Source organism: Amblyomma americanum, chromosome 5 (genome assembly GCF_052857255.1).
Source record: "Amblyomma americanum isolate KBUSLIRL-KWMA chromosome 5, ASM5285725v1, whole genome shotgun sequence".
NCBI lineage: Eukaryota > Metazoa > Arthropoda > Arachnida > Ixodida > Ixodidae > Amblyomma > Amblyomma americanum.
This window is the reverse complement of record NC_135501.1, coordinates 67,600,695-67,621,692: the sequence shown is the minus strand read 5'-3', so window position 1 is coordinate 67,621,692 and position 20,998 is coordinate 67,600,695.

Sequence of the window (20,998 nt, the reverse complement as noted above, 5' to 3'; positions counted from 1 at the left end):
TTTTTGATATTCAAAGTTAGCTAATTAGTTAAGCCTAATTAGCTATCTTTTTATTACTGCCTTCAAGAACAAAGTGTCAAAAGCAAAGTTGTGGATCGTCTCAGAAAAGCGGAAGCAGCGCTGTTTCTATCATGGTACGCTTTGCGTACCTTTATTTATTGCCCTAAAAGGAGAGCTATCACGTTACGAGCTGCTGCGTAATATATCTGTCCCAATGTGCCCACAAGGGCTAATCATGGAGACCTGTTCAGAAAGAGCCAGATTTTGTTCCCTAAGGCGCCACTTGGGACGTTGAAGTGGCAGCGTTTTCACGTGGAAGTGTTCTTTAATTGAGCGAGTTATGCTTTAAAGCCGGTAAAAAAATACTCAAGTAAACAATACCTTGGTGAAAATCGTTTAAATCAGCTGTTTTTCAAGGCGATATACAACTTTATCATTGCCATTTTATTCCGGAAGTCAATGTTTAAAAACGGATCTAATTACAACTAAGTAAATATTTTAATTAAAGAACGAAATAAATACTTCATACGAGGCCATGTTATTCTAAATAGTTCTCAGTAGGCTTCACTGGGCTAAAACATTCCGTGTTTTTTAGGAACTTGGGCACATTACGCAGGCACACCTGTTATATGAACGATCAAACTTGCTTCCCTTTTATTTCTTGATGTTAGCGACTGTAAGTCTTTATTGAAAGCGGAAGCCAGCAGCTAACAAAGGCACAGGATGTTCAACACACACAGGCAGACTTTGAATATATATTTAACTACTTATGGAGCCCTTTGTCGCAACTCTATCACTTTGTCTTCATTGGTTGTGATGTCTGCCGTTCAATGGAAGTGCTGAACTAAATTGGCTAACGAAGTTTTGTACAGAAGAGAACCGTCATCGTAATTCAAATTCTAGGCCTGTCGTGCGTAGAAACAGTGCACCAGAAAACAATTCCTTCTTTCTTTGATTTTTTTATCTTCGTAACAAGTCAAGTTCTTACAGATAGCCCAAAGTGCATGTTCCTACAAGCTCTTTCTATTGCTGAATATGCTATATGCTCTGGAGAATCTGAATTCTAGAAGGGGTACAAAACAATCTATTAAGACGGTGTACGATTGGAATAATTGCTACTTAAAGCAGCTTTCCAGCTGCTATTGTAGGTGCACCTTTCAAGGCTACATGGTACTGTTCGACCGCTGTAGGTGCACTTTCATCCACTGTTCAAGATTTTTGCTCAGAGAAAAATGCTATGTCCGATGAGCTCTTTCAAGCTGCATTATTACTGCTCGAGAGGTCATACCGCGCGTACCGCAGCAGCAGTGTCGGGTTCCCATATTCGCAGAATGCGGTTGAGCCCATTAAAACAATTTTTTGCAGTCCTTTTCGAAAGAGAGAGAAGAAACGCTTTTATAATGAGCAAATTTTAGAGCGCCACCGCCAAAAGATGCAACCATTAGTTGAAGGCCCCGTATGCCTTAGCTATATCGGTGGTTATATCAGTTACACGGGCTATGTATGCTAGACAGGACGGCTTCTGTCTGGGAAAGGTACGGGTTGGATATAGATGGCAATGGCGGCAAATGGAACACTCCCATGTGTAATTGTAGAGAGTTCGATGTGTGCGACAAAAAGGGTAGTTTAGGGTACAGTGTATGGGATTAATTCCATGCCTAAGCGGAAGATGGGGAACGTGGTAGTCTGATTTGTCTGCAAGCAGACAGCCTTCTATCGACGTAAGCTTTTGTGAGGTGATGCGTTCTGTGGGAGTGTCGCTTGTGTTGGAGTAGGTGCGGATAGGTGAGTGGGGGATCCGCAATCTGTTTGTTGCAATGGCCTTCCACTGGCGCCCGGAGGATAACATCTCGGGCTGTGACATGAACGCGCTATTTGACGGGAGGGACACATGCACATGTATCCAGCCAGGGCGAGTTTTTGGATTTGATATGCCCGATTCACGATGCAATGCTTGTTAGGGGAGATGGATTCCTGTGTATGAGGCGACAGGCAGTCTGCTTGTTGCTGCCCTAACGGACTTGGAAATTAAAATTGGTTTTTGAAGGAAGGAAGTGGCGCAGTAACTGTCTCACATATCTGGGTGAACACCCGAAATGAACCGTTAGGGAAGGGCCAAAAGAGGGAGTGAAAGAAAGGAAGAAAGAGGTGCATTATTGAGAATCTCCAAATAATTTCGACCACCAGGAGATCTTTACCGTACACTGACATCTCACAGAACTTGGGCGCATTTTGCTTTTCGGCTCCATAGAAACGCGGGCGCCACGGCCGGGTTCGAACCTGGGTACTCCGGCTCAGTAGAGAAGCGCCTTTACCACTGAGCCACCGAGGCGGGCAACGGACGTGGCCATTAATGAAATATGGCTAGTAGTACAGCCACCACCGGCGTCACAGCCGGCGCTTTATTGATGGCATACAGTGAAGCATTAAGAAGTCGTCTTGTGCCAGTAATGCGAGCCTTTTCCACCGTCGCTCGTGCGCCTTCTGTGCGGTACCCAATCGCACCTGTACCCGCCGTGCCGCAAGAGAATATGCCCACCAGGAGCAAAGCGCAGGTTTGGCGTACGCCAAACAATCAGACTCCACTGCGGCGAGCCCGGCGACATCCTCCGTCACTGCCACTACCACAAAATGGGTTTTAGAGTGTTTTCACCTGACTCACCTCCATCGCGCTACGGTGAACGTGCACGGAATAGCGAACAGTACCTGTCCTATAACGTTCAGACATCGACCCCGCGGTGATGCCAGTCAGGATCGCCATCCTCAAGGCGGTTCTCTTTGTCCAGCCGCCCGTTGTTTTCTGGCCAGTTTATAGGGACGTCCCCACATCAGAACAACTGAACACGGTGTCCTCCGGGGGTAGGGCCGCAGCTTCTATACCGACACAAGAGCCTCTTTCTGACGATTCGCGGTGACGATCTTCGCTGTGACGTATCCGACCGACGATAAGCTGACCCGACGATCTCAATGACAACGCCGTGCTGTGACCGAATGGTTACAGCCGAACTCCCGGTAGCCAGCGACAACTGCGACTTGACCAAAGGCGTGGATATCGAAATGGATTTTTCTGTAATGAGCAGTATGTTATCCACCGCCCTTAGAAAGGTTCTGACCCCTTGGTCTAGACTGCAGATACGCACAGCCAGTTGCCCTGTGGTTACGCCGATTAGCTTCCCTTCTTCACGAATACGGATCAGCGGAGCTACTTTCTCTTGCTGCTTTGCGGTGCTGCCCGAGAGCTCCAAATAACTGATGCTCCAATCGAGTTTCCTTCGGGTGTACGGGGAGTTATCAATCTTCTGAAACTAGCCGTGTTATTTTCCACCCAACTTCCTGTTGACAAAAATAGTGAGCCGCGCAGGACTAAGTTACGCGTCAGTGCCGACCACGTATTGATATCTTCAAGTGCCAGCATGGGTTTTACCGTATAGTGCGGTAACAGTCCCGGTAATCGTGGCATCGTTGATACCAAGATGTCGCTGCTTCTTGGTCGGCAAGTCCGTGCAGTTCGCAGACTTAGTGAACTGAATAATGAGCGAACCGAAATTTTGGTGAGCAATTTTGGCGGTGAACCACAATGTTTGCCTCGCAAAACAGCTATTGCGTATTTCGAAGGTGTGAGACAAATACTGTGCTTTTCTTTTCCCCAGAAACCAATCAAACAACCAATGCTGCGTACCGCAGCGGTGGCCTCGTGGTTTGAGCATCCGCATGGCATGCGGAGGTCCGGGGTGGTGGTGAAAACATTTATTTGAAAATTACAGAGAGGTTGCGTGGGGAGAAATTCCTAGTGGGCCGCTCCCCTTACAGTACTATGTGGAGTTCCTTTGCAGCACCGCAAAGCAGCCAGAGAAAGTCCGTATTCGTCCTGGGCTTGATCCCCGGTGCCGACTGGTATCCACCGGTGATACATTAGGTACAAGCTTTCCATTGGCCTAGTGCTTGGCTTCATTAGGTTAAGATTCTTTGAAAATGGGTCGCTGCCCCACCATAAGATGTAGAAAACACCTTACGCCATGACGCCCTTTGACCCCAGATGCCCTTGCGCCATAAAAAATCCCGATCATCAGCTAAGCGAATGGGCGGGGAAGCACGCATTGTCGGAAAACTTGTCATCACTGCAGGCACAGCCCACTCCCATAAAAGCTGACGTGAACACAGTCCTACAGAGTAATCAGAAACTGCCTGGATAGTATTATTGAATCTTGCCGCTACTTTTTTGCCTCGACCCCCAACGTTAGACATGCTCCGCTCACAAAGCACCGCATTATAGCAGACGCAAAGCAGCTACCGTTGTCAACCACCTTATTGAACTCTTCTAAGGAGCGTGATGTCATTTCCCGACAAGTTCAAGAAATTGGTGATAATGAATTTTTATGGCGCAAGGGCATCTTTGGCCAGCGCCATGGCACAAGGTATTTTCGACTGCTCAAGGTGGGGTCAAAGACCCATTTCCCAAGCGTTTAACCCTAAGGAAGCCGAGCACCAGACCAGGGGAAAGCTTGTACTGATTTTATCACCGGTGGGTACCCGGCGGCACTGGGGATCGAACCCCGCACCTCCCGCATGCGAGGCGGATGCACAACCACTTACTTGGCCACCGCTGTTGTCCATGTTCAAGAAATTGCCTAGGACAATGTGATAGTGCCGTCGACAAGCCCGCGGGTGTCGCTTGTTGTCCTGGTTTTGAATAACTGGATATAACTGAAAGGTGTCTAAAAAGTTAATCAAAAATACTTTTTCCTTCTGGCATGTATTGATGACTCTGCGGAAGGTCTGCGCAAGGTGACATATTTATCATTGTTCGATTAAACAATAGATATTGGAAAATTGAGCTGGACAAACCATACCAGGAAAAGACCGATTTTATTAGACTGGACGATTTGTCCGAATTCCAGTTGTTCTCTTTGGGTCTGTGCTCAGCGCACATCGTTTACAAACAATATTGCACATTGCGAAATTCTTCGGTTCCAGTTTACGCCCGCCTCTACGCCGTATTCACCACATTGGAGCCTGCACAATCCCCGTGTGCTTTTTCAATACATGAACACATCAGTCACCACCGCCCTCAGCAGTGGTCTATTTTCACCAATTCTAAAGCAGCCCTCGAAGGCTCACATGCTGCTCTTCACCGTGGAGCCCAAGAACAACCGGTCGCGGAAATCCGACAGCTACATCACTATGCCATCAATAAATTGCATAATATTAACTACTAATTGGTACGGGGACACAGCGGCATAGCAGAGAATCACCGCGCGGACGAGGTCGCGCGAATTTCTCATCACAACGGCAATTTCGTGTGATTCCCATTTTCAAGATCAGACGCAGCGGGCATGCTTCGTGCACTTTCACAAAAGATGACGCTTTTCCCGTGGTATTCAGACCAATTTTCGAATTCGCGTTTAAAATCCTTGGAGACAGATCTCAAGCTACGGCTTGCATCCGGCCTACAGGACGTCAGGCAACGTTGCTGTGTGGCCTGTGGCTTGGTGTAGCTTTCGCCAAGCATTATTCCTTCCTAATCGGTATTGCTGATAGTCCTGAAAGTTCCATAAGCGGGTGTGACGAGGCTATACTTTTTGAATGACCTTTCTATAGTGCCGAAAGGCAGTCTCTCCGCCGTGCCCTGTAGCATCTAAAACCACGGCCACTGAAGGAAATGAAGATTCTCGGGTACTGCTTCGCTTCTTGAGAACTTCTGGCCTGCACGATAGGATGTAACTTTACCGAACGCTTGCTGACTTTGCAGTAGTTGTAGTGGTTTATTAAAATAATAATAAAAAGGATTTGATTTTTGCTAGCCCCGGCATCTGTCATCGATACTGAAGCACCTCAGCTGGCGCATCGGGAATGAAGGATAGCAGGCAGAATTTAGAAATAAAATGAGAGTGGTTAGGAGACAGGAAGACAGGATAGGGGAGAGGTAATATACACGCACTATTTACACAATAAGAAATGTGTACATGTTGTCTGCGTGATAAGTTAATGATGAAGCACTGGCTTAGTACGCTGACTTCATTTTCCTACTACTCTCTTTTCTCCTTCATCTTTTGCAGCGATAGCTACCTTACGGTAGCATTTCAAGCCTTCAGCGTAACGCTGCTACCCTGTGGCGGTGATGCAAACAGGTGGCGGCGCCGCCACCCTGTAGCTACGCTGCCACACCGTGGCTGCGCCGCCGCGCTGTCACTTTGTTGTTCACGTGGTGCGGAGCAGCTGCTGGCGCCGTGGCTGATCACGTGGTTTGCCACGTGGTTGGTCAAGTGATCAAGTTCCGCTTGGCCAGCTATACTCAAGGTTTAACCAAAGCTAAACCACCGCCAATTATGTTATCCCCTCACCCCTTTGTCTTTATGCAGGGTAGCAAACCGGTTATTCTTCCGATTAACCTCCCTTCCTTTTCTCTTCTTCCTCCTCCTCCTGCAAACTTGCCGCGGATGATGGACGCCGTACTTGCCAATTCGAAATGGAAGTCCTGCCTAGTGTACGTGAATAGCGTCATGATTTTCTCCCACACGCTTGAAGAGCACTTGAGACGACGGCGCGCTGTGTTGGAAGCAATTCGTCCGACTCTCATTCTCTTAAGCCTGAAAAGTGTCCCTTCGGTTTTTGAGAGATGAAGTTTCTGGGCCACATTGTAATCGCTCAGATATTAAACTCAAACCCAGATAAGACAGCTGCCTTCACTGCTTTTGCCGCCCCAAACGATAAGAGAAGTTTGCTTGGCTTACTGTGCCTCTGCGCCTAATATCCGCGTTTTCTGGAGAACTACTTCCATATCGCTGAGCCCCTCCCCCACATTTACGAAAGATGCTGAACTGTTCTTCTGGGGCCAGGAGCAACAAGCCCTGGAAGACGTCGAACGCGTCTGCAAAGTACGCCCATATACTTGAACTCCTCGACGAGTCCACAGACACTGAACTTCGCTCCGGTGTCAGCGACATCAGCCTAGATGCGGCACTTGTGCAGTGGCAGGACGATCTCGAACACCTGATCGCATACGCAAGCCGCACCTTGTTGCGTTCCGAGGTGAACTATCCCACTACCGAAAAAGAGCGCCCAGCAGTTCTGTGAAAACTGGCCACAATTCGCCCGTATTTATATGGGTGCCGATTCCGAGTCGTCAGTGACCACCACTCACTCTGTTGCCTGGCGAACCTCAGATATCCCTCGGGATGGCTTGTACGCTGGAGCCTTCGGCTGCAAAAATTCGATGTCGCGATCATAAGTCCAGAAGGAGGCACAGTGATTACGACTGTGTGTCATTCCCTCCTATCGCAAGCAACCAAGCTGACCCCGAAGAAGATTCTTTTTGTCTTGCGCCATCTGCACGTTCACTCTTATTCAACACCGAATAGATGACAGTGAACTGCGGCCCCTCATTGAGCATCTTGAATGAAGCGCTCACTCTCCCCTTTCGTCGTCATTCTGTTTATGCGATGGCGTCCTGTATACGAAGAATACAGCTCCACGGAAGCTAGCTATCTGCTTGCCATACCTACGGCCTTTAGCGACGAAGTCCTGCAAGCGTGCCATGATCACCCATCTTCTGGTCACCTGGTGTTTTCCCAAACGTTGGCAAGGATACCCTAGATTACTACTAGCCCAGGCTTGCTGAATATGAAAAAAAAGAAAATTGGTTTCTGGGGAAAGGAAATCAGCAAGTATCTGTCTCACATTTCAGTGGACACCTGAACGGCACGGTAAGGGAAGGGATTAAAGAGGGAGTGAAAGAAGAACGGAAGAGAGATGGGCTGTAGTGGAGGGCTCCGGATTAATTTCGACCATCTGAGAATGTTTACCCTTCACTGGCATTGCACAGCACACGGGCACCTTAGATGTGAAGTGCTACGTCAGATCTTGGTGGGAGTGCGAGTGTCGCTAGACACCGTTGACTAAGACTGCCGGACTACTGCAGCTTATTGATCCGTCACAATTACCCATCCAGCACGACGGCACGGACTTACTCGGCTCATGTCCGCAGTCCTCGCTGGGTAAAAGTTGCAGTGTGGTCGCCACCGAATACCTCAACAGATGTTGGGAAACTAAGGCTCTCCAGCATGATACCGCTGAAGAAATTGCGACCTCTTCCATTCATGAGCATGGAAAAACCCCGACGACAGTGATGCACTCACACATTATCGTATTCTAAGCACAACTTTCTGCTATCTTTTAACTACTGCAATCATGGTGCAGGAACGCTCTTCAAAGCCGGAGCCTGCTACTAATGTGAAATGGCTTCTGAATTGCGGGGAAGAAAGCTTCGCTGGTTTGCCGCATTCGACCGATATCCCAGGGTTTGTTTGCCATCAGGATTGCTGGGCCAGGCTTCATCCATCGTAGTCCATCCTCTGTGACATAAAAATATTCAAAAACGGAGAGCTTAAAAGCCGGTGTTGAGCATGAGCCCCTTCAATGCACTCCTGGAATGAGATCCTACCCAAACTTTTTATGCATTAAACGTTTTTCTCACTCTCTCTCCGGCGCCGAGTGCTTCTTCGTTAGTGGGCATAATAGAGGCACCTCGACGATGATAATGCACTCACACGTTATCGTCCTTTTTGCGCAAAGTAGTCGTAAATTTGTCTCTACTAGATGCTATTAATCAGATGATTTATTTATTATTGTGCTTCCGTGCCATGGAACAATGGCAGCCTCGTTTTGATGGCTTTTTCTGTTTATGCGTAGTGATTTTGAAGAGAACCCGCGAGACTGAAAGGTAACGACATGACTGATTACTCCTGATATAAAAAAGAGAACGAAAGATGCATCAGGATAGAAGAAAACCAAGCTAACTTATCCAAGACTATTACCGAAATCAAGCTGGAGCAGGTCTCCCTCTCGAACACCATATCTGAACTAAATGACCGGTTAGCAAGTTTCGAGCAGCAAACTTGCAGTCATACATGAATGAAGCACGAGGAAGCATTAACCATCTTGAACAATATTCCGTAGTCCTCTGTACTCGACTTGATTAAATGGAGGGCCATTCTCGCGGCGATATGTTTTTCCGTAATTAGCAATGAACAATCAGAAACACCCCAGCAGTCTAAGGAAACATTTTTAGCCTTACTGTCTGATGAACTTGAACTGCGCTTAACATCAGATGCGGTAGTGTTTGCTCATAGAACATGCCGACAAAAATCCGAAAGAAACAGGCCGCCTATCGTTAAATTCCTAACCTACAAGACCAAAGGAGTGGTATTTTCCAAGCGGTTCAGCCTTCAGAATAGCGGTTTCAGCATGAGCGAGGACATTTGCCCAGCTCCTCGACAACCTCGAAACCTCTTGAGTTCACCAATTCCTTCAAAACGAAGTACAAGACAAGTCTCAATAACTGGCTTGCTAACGACAAGTGCTACCTTCATGAAAGCGCTTGCCACCAACATACGCGAAATGCCACCCGACAGCTGAACAGTTCACAACGAGGCGCTTTTTGCTATGACTTCACGTTCTGGCCGTACTTACTCCTCAAATAGTTAGGAACCTTCGAGAGGAAGCGGATCAGCACAGAAAGAATCCGTGCTGTTCACGACCATTCGCAGCCTTTACAAGAAAGCGGACGATCTTAATGCGCTAATCAACGACTATGACACAGACATAATTGCCCTAACATAAACTTGGCTCTCTGAGAAAATATCATCAAACTAACTGTTCGACTGCAACAAATACTTCGTTATGCTTCGTTATGGTCGAGCTGATAGAACGGTTGGCAGAGTTCCAATTGCTATCAGTGAACGTTCTCAGCATTTTACAATAACGGTTGTTTCTGACTTCTGAACAGTTTGGTGCTGTGTAAGTGTTGCTTTAAAAACTTGTCATTGGTGCCTGTTACCGTTCTCGAAGTTCCAGAAAGGCTTTTGTGAAGGTATACACAATGCTTGCGCTCAATAATTGCGCGGTTTCCTGGTACACCTATTTTTTTCCTTGGGGACTTTAACTTTCTAAGCATTTACTGGACAGATTTTAGCACAATTTCTACTACTGCTGCAGCTTTTAGCTTTCTCGCTGTTCGTTCTGATTTCACTTATTCCAGTTTGTTAATTTACCAACGCGTTTAACATCATCGTCATCGCCTTTGATTGATCTCATCTTTACATCAGCTCCTGACATCGGTTCAGCGGTGTCACACGTACCAGGCCGCAGCGACCACGACATACTACACTTCTCGTTTTCAGTTCCATCTACATGATCAAAGCGACAAAAAAACTTATCTGAGATTATAACAAACCCAACTTTGACGCTATAAACATGGAGGTCTCCTCATTTCTCTATGACGTTTTGCTAACCTACTCGAGGCTTTGGGCTGCCGACCTCTGGTAATCTTTTAAAAGAAAACTTCTACATCTAACTGACAAATATATTCCACTAAGAACGATCCATCACTCATCTGACGTCCCTGGTACGGCGCCTATCTAAAACGGTTTTAGAACAAGACAAAAGGCTCTTTCGCCAAGCTAAAATGAGATGTAGCCCTAAATGATGGACAGTATACAATCCGTCAACAAAAAACTACGTAAACGTTCTGAAAACAGCAAAATTCGATTTGTTTAACACCACGCCTCCTTCCTGACTATATACAAATCCGAAAAAATTGGAACATTCTAAACAGCTCCAACGATCGCAAATCACCGAAGAATCTAGCAGACAGTCAATAGTGCACTGAAAATGTATGTGCTCTCTTAGTGAATAACACGTTTTCACGCTTATTCTCTAGTCCCAAAGCCATTCAACAACTGTATTTCCGTCATGATCATTTTTTCCCTAAAGACCGCGTCGCTTTTGTTCCAGCCAGAATCAGAGCCATCATTTGTCAACTGAAAATTTCACCATCATGTGGTGTCGATGGAATCACATCAAAACTCCTTCAGACCACTACTGAATACTGCCCCATTTTATTAAGCTTCTTTTTTACCAAATCCCTTAATAAAAGCTGCCCAGCCAAAGACTAGAAAACTAGGAAAGTTACTCCTGTTTACAAATCTGGCCACTCACCAAATCATCTATCGCTGAATTTCCTTGGAACCAATAACCTGCAAATTACTTGAGCACATGATGTTCACCAACCTTGTCAACTTTCTCGAATCAAACCAGTTTTTCCATCCCTCCCAGCATGGATGCCGCAAATTATACGCATGAAAAACAGGGCTACTTATGTTCAGCAACGATCTAGATTCATTTTTAGACTCAGGGTTCTTCAGTGATTTCTCGTTTCTAGATATTTCCAAGACATTTATTAATATTAATAATCAACTACGCATTATAAACCTCAGTCCTGTACATCGATCCTGTAGTAATTTACTGGATTGTCGCATTTTTGTCTAAACGCAACCAATACGTCCCAGCTAACGACAAGGGCTCCCTTGAGGTACCCGTCTAATCAGGAGTGCTTAGGGATCCGTCTTCTCTCCATTATTTTTTATTTATATTAATGACTTACCCAACTGTGTTTCTTTCCCTATTTGTATATTCGCTGCTTCTTCTGATGGGACGTTAATCTAAACTGACTAATACCCTTGTCACATGGCATTCGTCTAAAGCCTTTACAGCAAAGGCACCTTTTTTCACCAAAGGAGCGAAAGCTTAAAGGAGCAGCGACGCCGCTACACGGTGCAGCACAAAGGTGAAGCAGTCGTTGAGGCTTTAGTACCCGCTGCTGTGCTCGAGCCGGCTGAAGAGAATGTTTTAAAATTAAAGTAATGAATTCTGTTCATTCGTTCAGCTCACACAATTTGTTTTTATTCTAATCGCTTCCTTTCAAGAACTGCAGCAGCTGCTCTCATCAGCAGCAGCACGTTTTGTGTATTGCCTTGGCCACGAGGCGCACTCGGTGTTGCTGCAACATATTTCTGACTTAAAATCTGGGCATAAAATATAAACACCCGTACACAAAGGAAAGCCAGACACACCTTTCGTATTTTTAAAATATGTTTTCAAACATTGTTGGCTGCATCTTTTTTTTCATTGCTTTTACTTTTTGACGTTAGATGGCACTGCGATCGCAGGTTCTCGAAGGCCGCGCCTTTGGGCTCCAAAGGTCTCAGACGGGCGCCTTCTCCTCTAAGGCACTTAGCGACAAAGGTGAAACATTTGTGCCGTGTAGCTGCACTTCCTTACGCCTTTGGATATACGGACCCGATTCTCAAAGCCTATTGTGGTGCCCGTGTGCCAGGGGCATTAAATGTTATCGCTTCTTGCTGCTCTCTTTGCCAGATGGAACTGAACGCTGCGAAATGCAAAACAATGCGAATATTTAACACCCAATCATCCTCTCCCAGCTACTCTATTAGTTATTCTCCACTTCACTCCGTTTCGACTTCTTAGTACCTTGGACTACAGACTGCTAGTAACCTTTACTGGAAGATTCACATTAACTACATAACATCCAAAGCCAATCGCATGCTTGGGTATCTATATTGGAACTTTTCACTAGCTCTATTTTCGCCGCAAGAAGAGTTTTATACTACCTATTTCCTACCTAATCTCGAGTACGGTTTATTTATGTGGTACCGTGACTTTGTATCACTGAATACTACCTTGGAGAGTGCAAAAAATCGCTCTGCTTGTTTAATCCTCAGAAATTACCACCACACGCCAACTGTTTCTCACATGAACCTGTCTAAATTTGCCCCCTCTCGCTGTCCGTCGTAAGATTTCTTGTGCTTGCCTCTTTCATAAGATTTATCATCATAACGACCAACTCAGATCGCGCCTGATCACAGATGCCGCTGATGTTTCTGCCCGTGTCGACCACCAGTAGAAAGTGGCCATACCTCGTCAAAACACCATGACATATGCACATTCATTTCTGCCAAGAACATTCCACGGCTGGAACCAGCTACCTGCTGCTTTGATATCTATCACCGACAACCATCGCTTTCGTATTTCACTTACTAACATTTTTTGCAGTTTCTTTCATTACTTGCACTTGGCGTTTGTCATGTTCTTGATGGCTGTTCCTTAAATTTTTTTTTATGTTGGTGGTAAAGCGCCTAACTTTATATACCATATTATGTTCAACTATATTATTGCGTAATTGCAACCTACCCGTTTGTTTTAGATACGTGTCGTTTTTTTCGTTGTTCTTGTAGCGTTTATATTCTTTTTATTCTTTTACCTTTATTTTTTCTTTCCTTTCATGAAATTGCAGAGTGCCATTTGTATTGATGCCCCTCTCTTTTACAATGATTTTGTAATCTCTGAGTGTAAAATAAATTAATAAATATGTCATTGATCTTCGTCCCGATGCACCCTCAAGCGTTTTAACGAACAGGGAGCAGCGCTCATCTCAGCCCTTACGAAGGAGGTTAAGCAAGTGAGCAGCACAAGTCCCCTCCAAACAACCGACCACCACCCTCAAACTAACGGACTCACCGAACTACTCGACCCGACGATCGCCGAAATGGTGTCCATAGATGTAGAGGCGGCCCACCGGAACTGGGGCACAATACTCCCTTACGTCACATTTGCATATAACACTGCGATCCAACAAACGACGCGCTTGACTTCGTTTCGACTGGTGCATGGTAGCGAAGCCACAACCATACCGGACGCAATGCTGCCTCCAGCTAGTACTACCTCCCCAGTTGCGGGTGCTGATCAATTAGTCACGCCGAAGCCGCTCGCCAACTCGCTCGACAGCAAATACGGCAGCAGAAGCGAACGACGCCCGTTGATCTAACTTTCGCCACAGAGATGTGAAACACCCGCCCGGCGGACATGTCTGGCTGCGAAGCCCAATGCGCATTCGAAGGCGCTCTGAAAAGCCTGAAAGCCGATAGTTTGGACCTACGTGTGCTGCGCAAACTGAGTGAAATCAACTACGGAGTTCTTCCCAAGGAAGATTTTAGGCGGCCGAAGTTGTCCGCATCGCCAGGATGGAGGCGTACCACGCCCGCTAGCGCCTTACGCGTGTATACACCAGGTGCCAGACACTTGCGGCCTCCCTTCTCGTCCTGCCTACCATTACTGGGGCACCGAGTCAGTGCCCTTAAGAGGGGGGGGGGGGGGGGGGAGTAATGCCGTACAACTGCATCTCGAGTGGCCTGTATTGCGGCCGAGCGGCCTTATCAGGAACTTGGCAAGCATAGGGCATTCTAGGCGCGACAGGTTTTTGTCTTCCTGTCTCGAGCTCCCTGCTGTCTTGCGCATCCAGTAAGTTCTAAGTAAACTTGCCTTGCATACGTCAACCGTTGGTCGGTGACAATATATATTCATAAATTACGTTCTTGATATTGCATACTGTTTCTCGCTAAGTTAAAAGCAGTCATGGCATCAATATATCATCCTAGATTAGGCACATCATCAGATGTAGCACCGAAAACAGTTATTGGGCGATCCATATGGCAAAATGCACACTATTATTTGGAAGAAAATTGAAATAGGATTAAATATCTAAAGTTGATTGAAGTGAAGCCATTCACATTGCTGTTGAAAAAGTAAAGAAGCGCAGTTTTCGCTCGAGTTAGAGCGAATGTACAGGGCTCGCTATAGTTCACTTCGAGCGGCGACAAAGGCCACACAGGCTGGTTGCGCCTCTCTCTCTTCTTGTCCTGGGATACTATTCATCATGCTGAAACCTGAAACGAACCAAGTCCCGTTATATATTTTCTTTTCCTATAATGGCTAATATTATTTAATTCACCAATAATTTCCACAGTGTCAGGCGTGGCTAATTTATATTCACCTAAACAGACAAGAATGAATGACATCTCAGGTTCCCATTCTCAGCGCACCGTCAGTTAAATATATTTGGAGTTTCCTACATTGAAGAGCATCTTCAAACTCCTATGCTCAAATACTGAAAATGTACGTTCCTTAGGCGTTATCTCATATGCTAATTGAAGTTCATCGGTTTGCACGATTAAGGAAATTTGTTTCTCCTAGTGGTGTCATGTGCGAAAGCGTTACAGGTTTCCCACTAAATGCCGAGGCTTGTCTCTGCTTTCATACCTCCATCCCCAGTATTGTAAAACTGAGCCTGCATATTTTGCACCTTATCCTAAAATCTGGCTTCCAAGAATTTACAGCGAAGTCTTTGCTGCTGTTTCGTTTATTTTACTCGGGTGCTCCTTTGGTTTGCGCTGCTATTTTCCCCACTCATGTTATATTAAATCGAAAGCTTCACTACGGCATGTTCCACGAACTCCGCCCACCGTGCACATTTCACCTTCAGCGACCTTCAGCGCGTGGTGGTGAAAAACTGCGCCGAAACCGACGAAGAGCGGGAGCGCCGAAAGCAAAGGAAAAGCGCATAACTGGCCCCTCGACAGACGCACTTAAAGCTACGTGGCGGTAGTGAGAGATGTGAGGTGCATGCCACTGAAGCTATAGGCCGTCGGCGTTCATTGTGTTCAGTGGCGTTGGCGTTTACAACGTTCTATAACGATTTTGATGAAAGGAAGAACCTATAACTGCCTCCCTTGGTCAGTGGACTCCTCAATCGTCCTTTGAGGTACGTGGCGGTGGTGAGAGAGAGATGCGGGCTGCATGCATTAGCGCTTACTACTTTGTGTCAGACACGCGGCACTTCAGCTAAAGGCCGGAGCGTTCATTGGGTGACCAACCTCTCGCGATCAACCATTAATTTAAATGCCAGGGTGGCAGGGTGAACACGCTGCCTATCCAGTGTGCGGAACGACTCCATGTTACAGACGCCAAGCCGCGTCTAGTTCCCAGATACACCACAGCTTTTGCTCTCTAACCATTTTCAGCAGTAGTTAAACCATACCTAATTTCTTTTCTTTTGCGCTTCGCTCTTTATGCAAGAAGGATTGGCTACGCAAGGCACTTTATTTTACATTATCTGAAAGGTATCGTATTTTGCATACAGAGCAGAAAGAGCAGGCTTGATTTAAAACGCAGAATTTAGAGTTCCTAAGATATAAACAAATAGCTCAACTAGTAGCTACCTGTACTCACGGCAGAAAAGCCGTCGTTTTGCTTGTTGTAAACGGCAGTGCACAGGAGTTATCGCATTCAAGATTAACACCGCCGTCCTTCTATGGTCATCGTCACCTAAGACTGAGTGGGTTCAAGAAGGAATTTTGGCACCAACAAATCCGCATGTTATTCTCCCGCAATTTTCCACCAAGTTTCATAGTACAAGAAACTTTCTCAAGTGGGTCTGCCTTGGTCGTGCTGTGACTTGAAAATTGATAATAATTATAATTGGTTTTTGGGGAAAGGAAACGACGCAGTATTCATCAGCTTTTCGGCCAGCTCGGCCAGCTTGGCTGTATCATATATCGCTGGACACCTAAATCGCGCCGTAAGGGAGGGAATAAAGGAGGCAGTGAAAGAAGAAAGGAAGAAAGAGGTGCCGTAGTGGAAAGCTCAGGAATAGTTGAGACCACATGGGGATCTTTAACGTGCACTGACATCGCAAAGCACACGGGCGCCTTAACGTTTTGCCTCCATAAAAACGCAGCCCCCGCGGTCGGGTTCAAACTCGGGAACTCCGGATCAATAGCCGAGTGCCCTGACCACTGAGCCACCGCGGCAGATCCTTGAAAAAAAATAATAATAATTGTTTTTTTGGGAAAGGTAATGGCGCAGTATCTGTCTCACATATCGTTAGACACCTGAACCGCGCCGTAAGGGAATGAATAAAGGAGGGAGTGAAAGAAGAAACGAAGAGAGAGGTGCCGTAGTGTAGGGCTCCGGAATAATTTCAACTACCTGGGGATCTTTAACGTGCACTGACATCGCAGAGCACACGGGCGCTTTAGCGTTTTGCCTCCATAAAAAGTTACTTGAAAACGGAATTTTTTTTTGTGGAGGTATGTGAGACAGTTACTTTGACATTTCCTTTACTCAGGAACTTGAAAACTGAAAATTGGTTTTTAAGGAAAGGAAATGTCAAAATAACTCTCACATATCTCGGCGGACACCCGAGGCGCGCCGTGAGATAAGAAAAAAAATGAGGGAGTGAAAGAAGAAAGGAAGAGAGGTGCCGTAATCGAGCACCTGGAGGTCTTTAACGTGCACTGACACCGCACAGCACACGGGCGCCTTTTTCGTTTCGCCTTCATTGAAACGCAGCTTCCGCAGTCGGGTTTGAACCAAGGTATCGGCTCAGTAGACGAGCTCTGGCATTTGTAGACGAGCTCCGTAGAGTATACTAGCTCCGAAGAGGGCGTCCTTTGTTTAGTTAGGCAGCCGGCGTCTTTGGTCCACGCATTCATCACGTGTGCTGATATCGTTGGCCCCTCTCGGTGAAGATAGGTGGAAAGTTTCGGGGTTTGAGATTTCAGCTGTTTTTATAATGCAATATATGTTCATATTACAAAGCTGAATTGATACTGCTTGACTTTTGTTATGTGTGAGTCTATTATTGAGGCCGGCGTTACGGCACTTGAAGGCTGTAAAATTTCGGTTCACTAAAAGAGAGAATGATAACGTGAAATTTCCTGGGCTGCCAAATGTACAGATAATAGAAACCTCAAATTTAATTATTTTCATGCATCTTAGTAAATACTTTTTTATTATCATTTCTATGGGCGAAAAGAAAGGGTTCCCTTTGATGACTTCGGGGAACCTGCGCTGCCAAGGTGGCACTGCAATTGTTCCATTCGGTGACTCAAAACTGCTTTTGCCAACCGCTTGGTCCGCTGCAAACGCGAGAACACATTCTACGCGATTAGATACCCGCGTTTGGCTGACAGAATTCATTGCTTAGCTTCTCTCGGCGTAGCCCAGATAGCTGACGCACTGCACGTGCGCCTTCGACAGAGCGCGGAGGCTGACGCCAATAAGCGCCTGAAGGTTGCGCGGAAAAGTACTAAGAGCACTACCCAAAACTTCTTGATCTTCTCGCTAGGCAGTGTGCTAGGGCGCTGCAATCGGCACGGCAAACTTCAGCGCAAGTTCCCCATATTGAAGCAAGCCGTAAGCAGTTTTAGTGGTATGCAGCTACAAGCTTGACGTGACAAATAGAGGAAGAGATGATTTTTTTGTAGCTTTAGCTACATTACGGTAGCATTTCAAGCGTTCAGCAGGGCTGCGCCGCCATCTGGCTGCGCGCAACACCGTGGCTGTGCCGCCACGCTGTCACGTGGTTGGTCAAGTGGTGCGGAGCAGCTGCCGGCGGCGCGGCGCTGTGGCTAATCACGTGGTTCGTCACATGGTTGGTCACGTGACCAAGTTGCACTCAGCTCGTCACGCCAGGTTCAACCAGAGCTAAACCACAGACAATTTTTTTGTCGGTTCCTTTAGCGAAACGCACATCTGCTCTAGCAGCACAACTGGTATCTACGTTCAATATCCCAGCGGATTGGCAGTTTGAAAAACAGGAAATCAGCTGTACCCCCTAATACATAGCCGCTAAGGCGACATTTTGGTTTTATCTTGAAAGGTATGTTTTTCTGACACAGATGATATGGAAAGCGAGATAAGTTGACTTATGTGAAACGCATACGAGGCGGCAGTTCTGTGCAACGCGTCAGTTATGAATACCTTGATGTTGTTCGGCTATAAGCACAACAAAAAAGCCTGATATCGTGTATAGCAACCCGGCAGTTGACACACAAAGCGGTGGATGACAAAGGCAGTTCTTAAACACATGCATTTTTGCAGCACAATACGCGAAATAAAATTGTCTGAAATTCTAGTAATAAGATACGTATGCAAGTTTAAACATGTAGATTAAATAAACGTAACGAAAAATACGAATCGAAGGCAAGGCTGAGTGTACATTTCGTCTAGACGTTACTTTCAAGTAAGGTGACTTCTCATGAGCGAAGAATACGCTAATAATAAGAACTTTTCAAGACCAAAGTTTACTCGGGAGATGCTTCTTATTTCTAATTAAAGCTAAATGTATTTACTTACATTTTAAAGAATATTACTGCTATCATTGAAATCAAGCTCTGGTATATAACCAATAATGGTTGCATGGTGGGACAAGGGGCGCTATTCATTGCAACGGAAAAGAATATTCCTGTCGCTTATGCCCCATTGTTTGCGACTGCTTCAAAATGCGTCAGCCAAGCCGCTATGTCGACAAACTTCAGACACTTCTTGCATTTACGTTTTTTTAATGGCCACAAGATACCAAATACCTAAAGGAGATTCACCTAGACTAGAGGGAAAAGTCACTTTTGATGGTAATAAAACGTTTCATCTAACTTCGTTTGTTAGGTGCAGGTTGGACGCACTCCGTCGTTCCCGCCGTATAGAATGATGGGTTCATTGTTGAAGTGGTGTTGGGAACGATTCCAAAAATCAATGCCTTCTAGATACCTACAGGGTTGGGGGTGCGGAAAAATGACTTCGTCGTAGCTGTCACTTTTGCACATTTTAGGAAAAACGAAGAGACATGAAATGAATTTATTTCAAATTTTAGCTCATTCATTACAAGACAAGGTTCAAACGGATATTCGTTAGGCTCAATTTGTCATTAAGGTACATAGTTTTTATGATATCTTATTTAAAAGAAGATATAGAGTCCTGATATTTTAGTCATCTACTCGCGCTCAGTACATTGCAATAGTTGAGGTTGCGAGGGTAAGTGAGCAGCAATTTATATTTTATGTTCGAGACCGTCCTCAGTTCTTTTGCGGAGTGAACACGCTTACCGTCCATCGCTGCAGTACTATCAAGAGGTAATGAAATGACTATGAGAGCTGCACAGCGTCACACGTTTAAAAAACCACGAATGAATTGTACATTCATTTCGACCTAATTTAATTGAGTTTGTTCCTGCTCAGCTTATGGTGTGGATCTTGTTAATATATATCATAATGATTAAAAATGAGCTAGCAATATATTTTTCTGCTCAATTCTACTCCTCACGTGCAGTCTTCCTTTTTCTCAGCACAAACTTCATGGGCAAAAGTGCCTTATATTGCGTTGTTTGAGACGTGTTACAAGGATGTGTAGAGCTAGATCTTGTACCTTTTTAACTTGCTCATCGGCACCGGAACTTCTTACTATGATGAGACAAGTATCCAGCCTAGCAGCGGCTCCTGAAGTGGGCCGATGTGTTTCGGACAGCGTGGACATTTTGTGAAAGTTTAAACCTACCAAGTGTAAAATTCCATTCAAATTCACCGTTTCCTTTATAAAGAACAACTCGCTAGCCCTATTACAGGCTGATAAAGAAGGAGGATTTACAGTGATGCCAAAAGTGCTCTACATATGCAAAGCAGAAAATGCTATCAGTTAAACTTTCTAGAAGAGGAGTGGTGTCGCACTAAGTAAAGTGAAGGCCCGAGAACGAAAAATGTGTCTAGAAATGAACTTGGAAAACCTAGCCAAGTGTATAGAGAAAAGCAAGGGACCATGCTTGAAAATATTTTTGAACGAAAAACCACACATGCTGTATTGCCCTCTTCGAACAATTGTCACTGAGAATTGCACTTGGAAAAAGTATGTCGCGTTATTCTGGCAAGACAAGCTGAGACAAGCTTACCCATTGACGACCCTTTGCAGGTGAAGAGTTCTAACCAAGTAATCGACTTCTTGCATGAAAACCCAGGGAAAGGCTTCTCGGCCTGCTCTATCGATATAAAAGATTTATATTACGCCCTTCCGCAAAATAAACTGCTAGTATGCGTTGAAAAAGGCCTTGCTCCTTGGGTGCGGTAGCGTTCCATAATACTGCAAGCATCAGCAAAAGAAACTTCTTTGAAATCCTTACTTTCTATCTTAAGTCGACGTTTCCCACCTGGGATGAATCGGTTCACCTCCAGAGAAATGGCGTTTGCATTGGTTCGTGCATAACTCCGATACTAAGCGACATTTATTTTGCGCACCATGACAGGCTCCTTGACAGTAAACCAAGATAAAAGCGCTGCTCGTGTGTTTAGGTTTGTCGGCGATTTTTTTAGATTTGACAATATTGTCGCAGTGGGCTCGGTCTCAAAAGTTTTATGAATTTTTCACACGTCTTCACCCGCCTGTTTCTTTGCATGAAACGCCGTCTGAAATTATGTAACGTTTTTTAGATCTTTCCATGTGCTTTAGCGATAGCCATGTGTGCTGGCGAAGAAGCCCC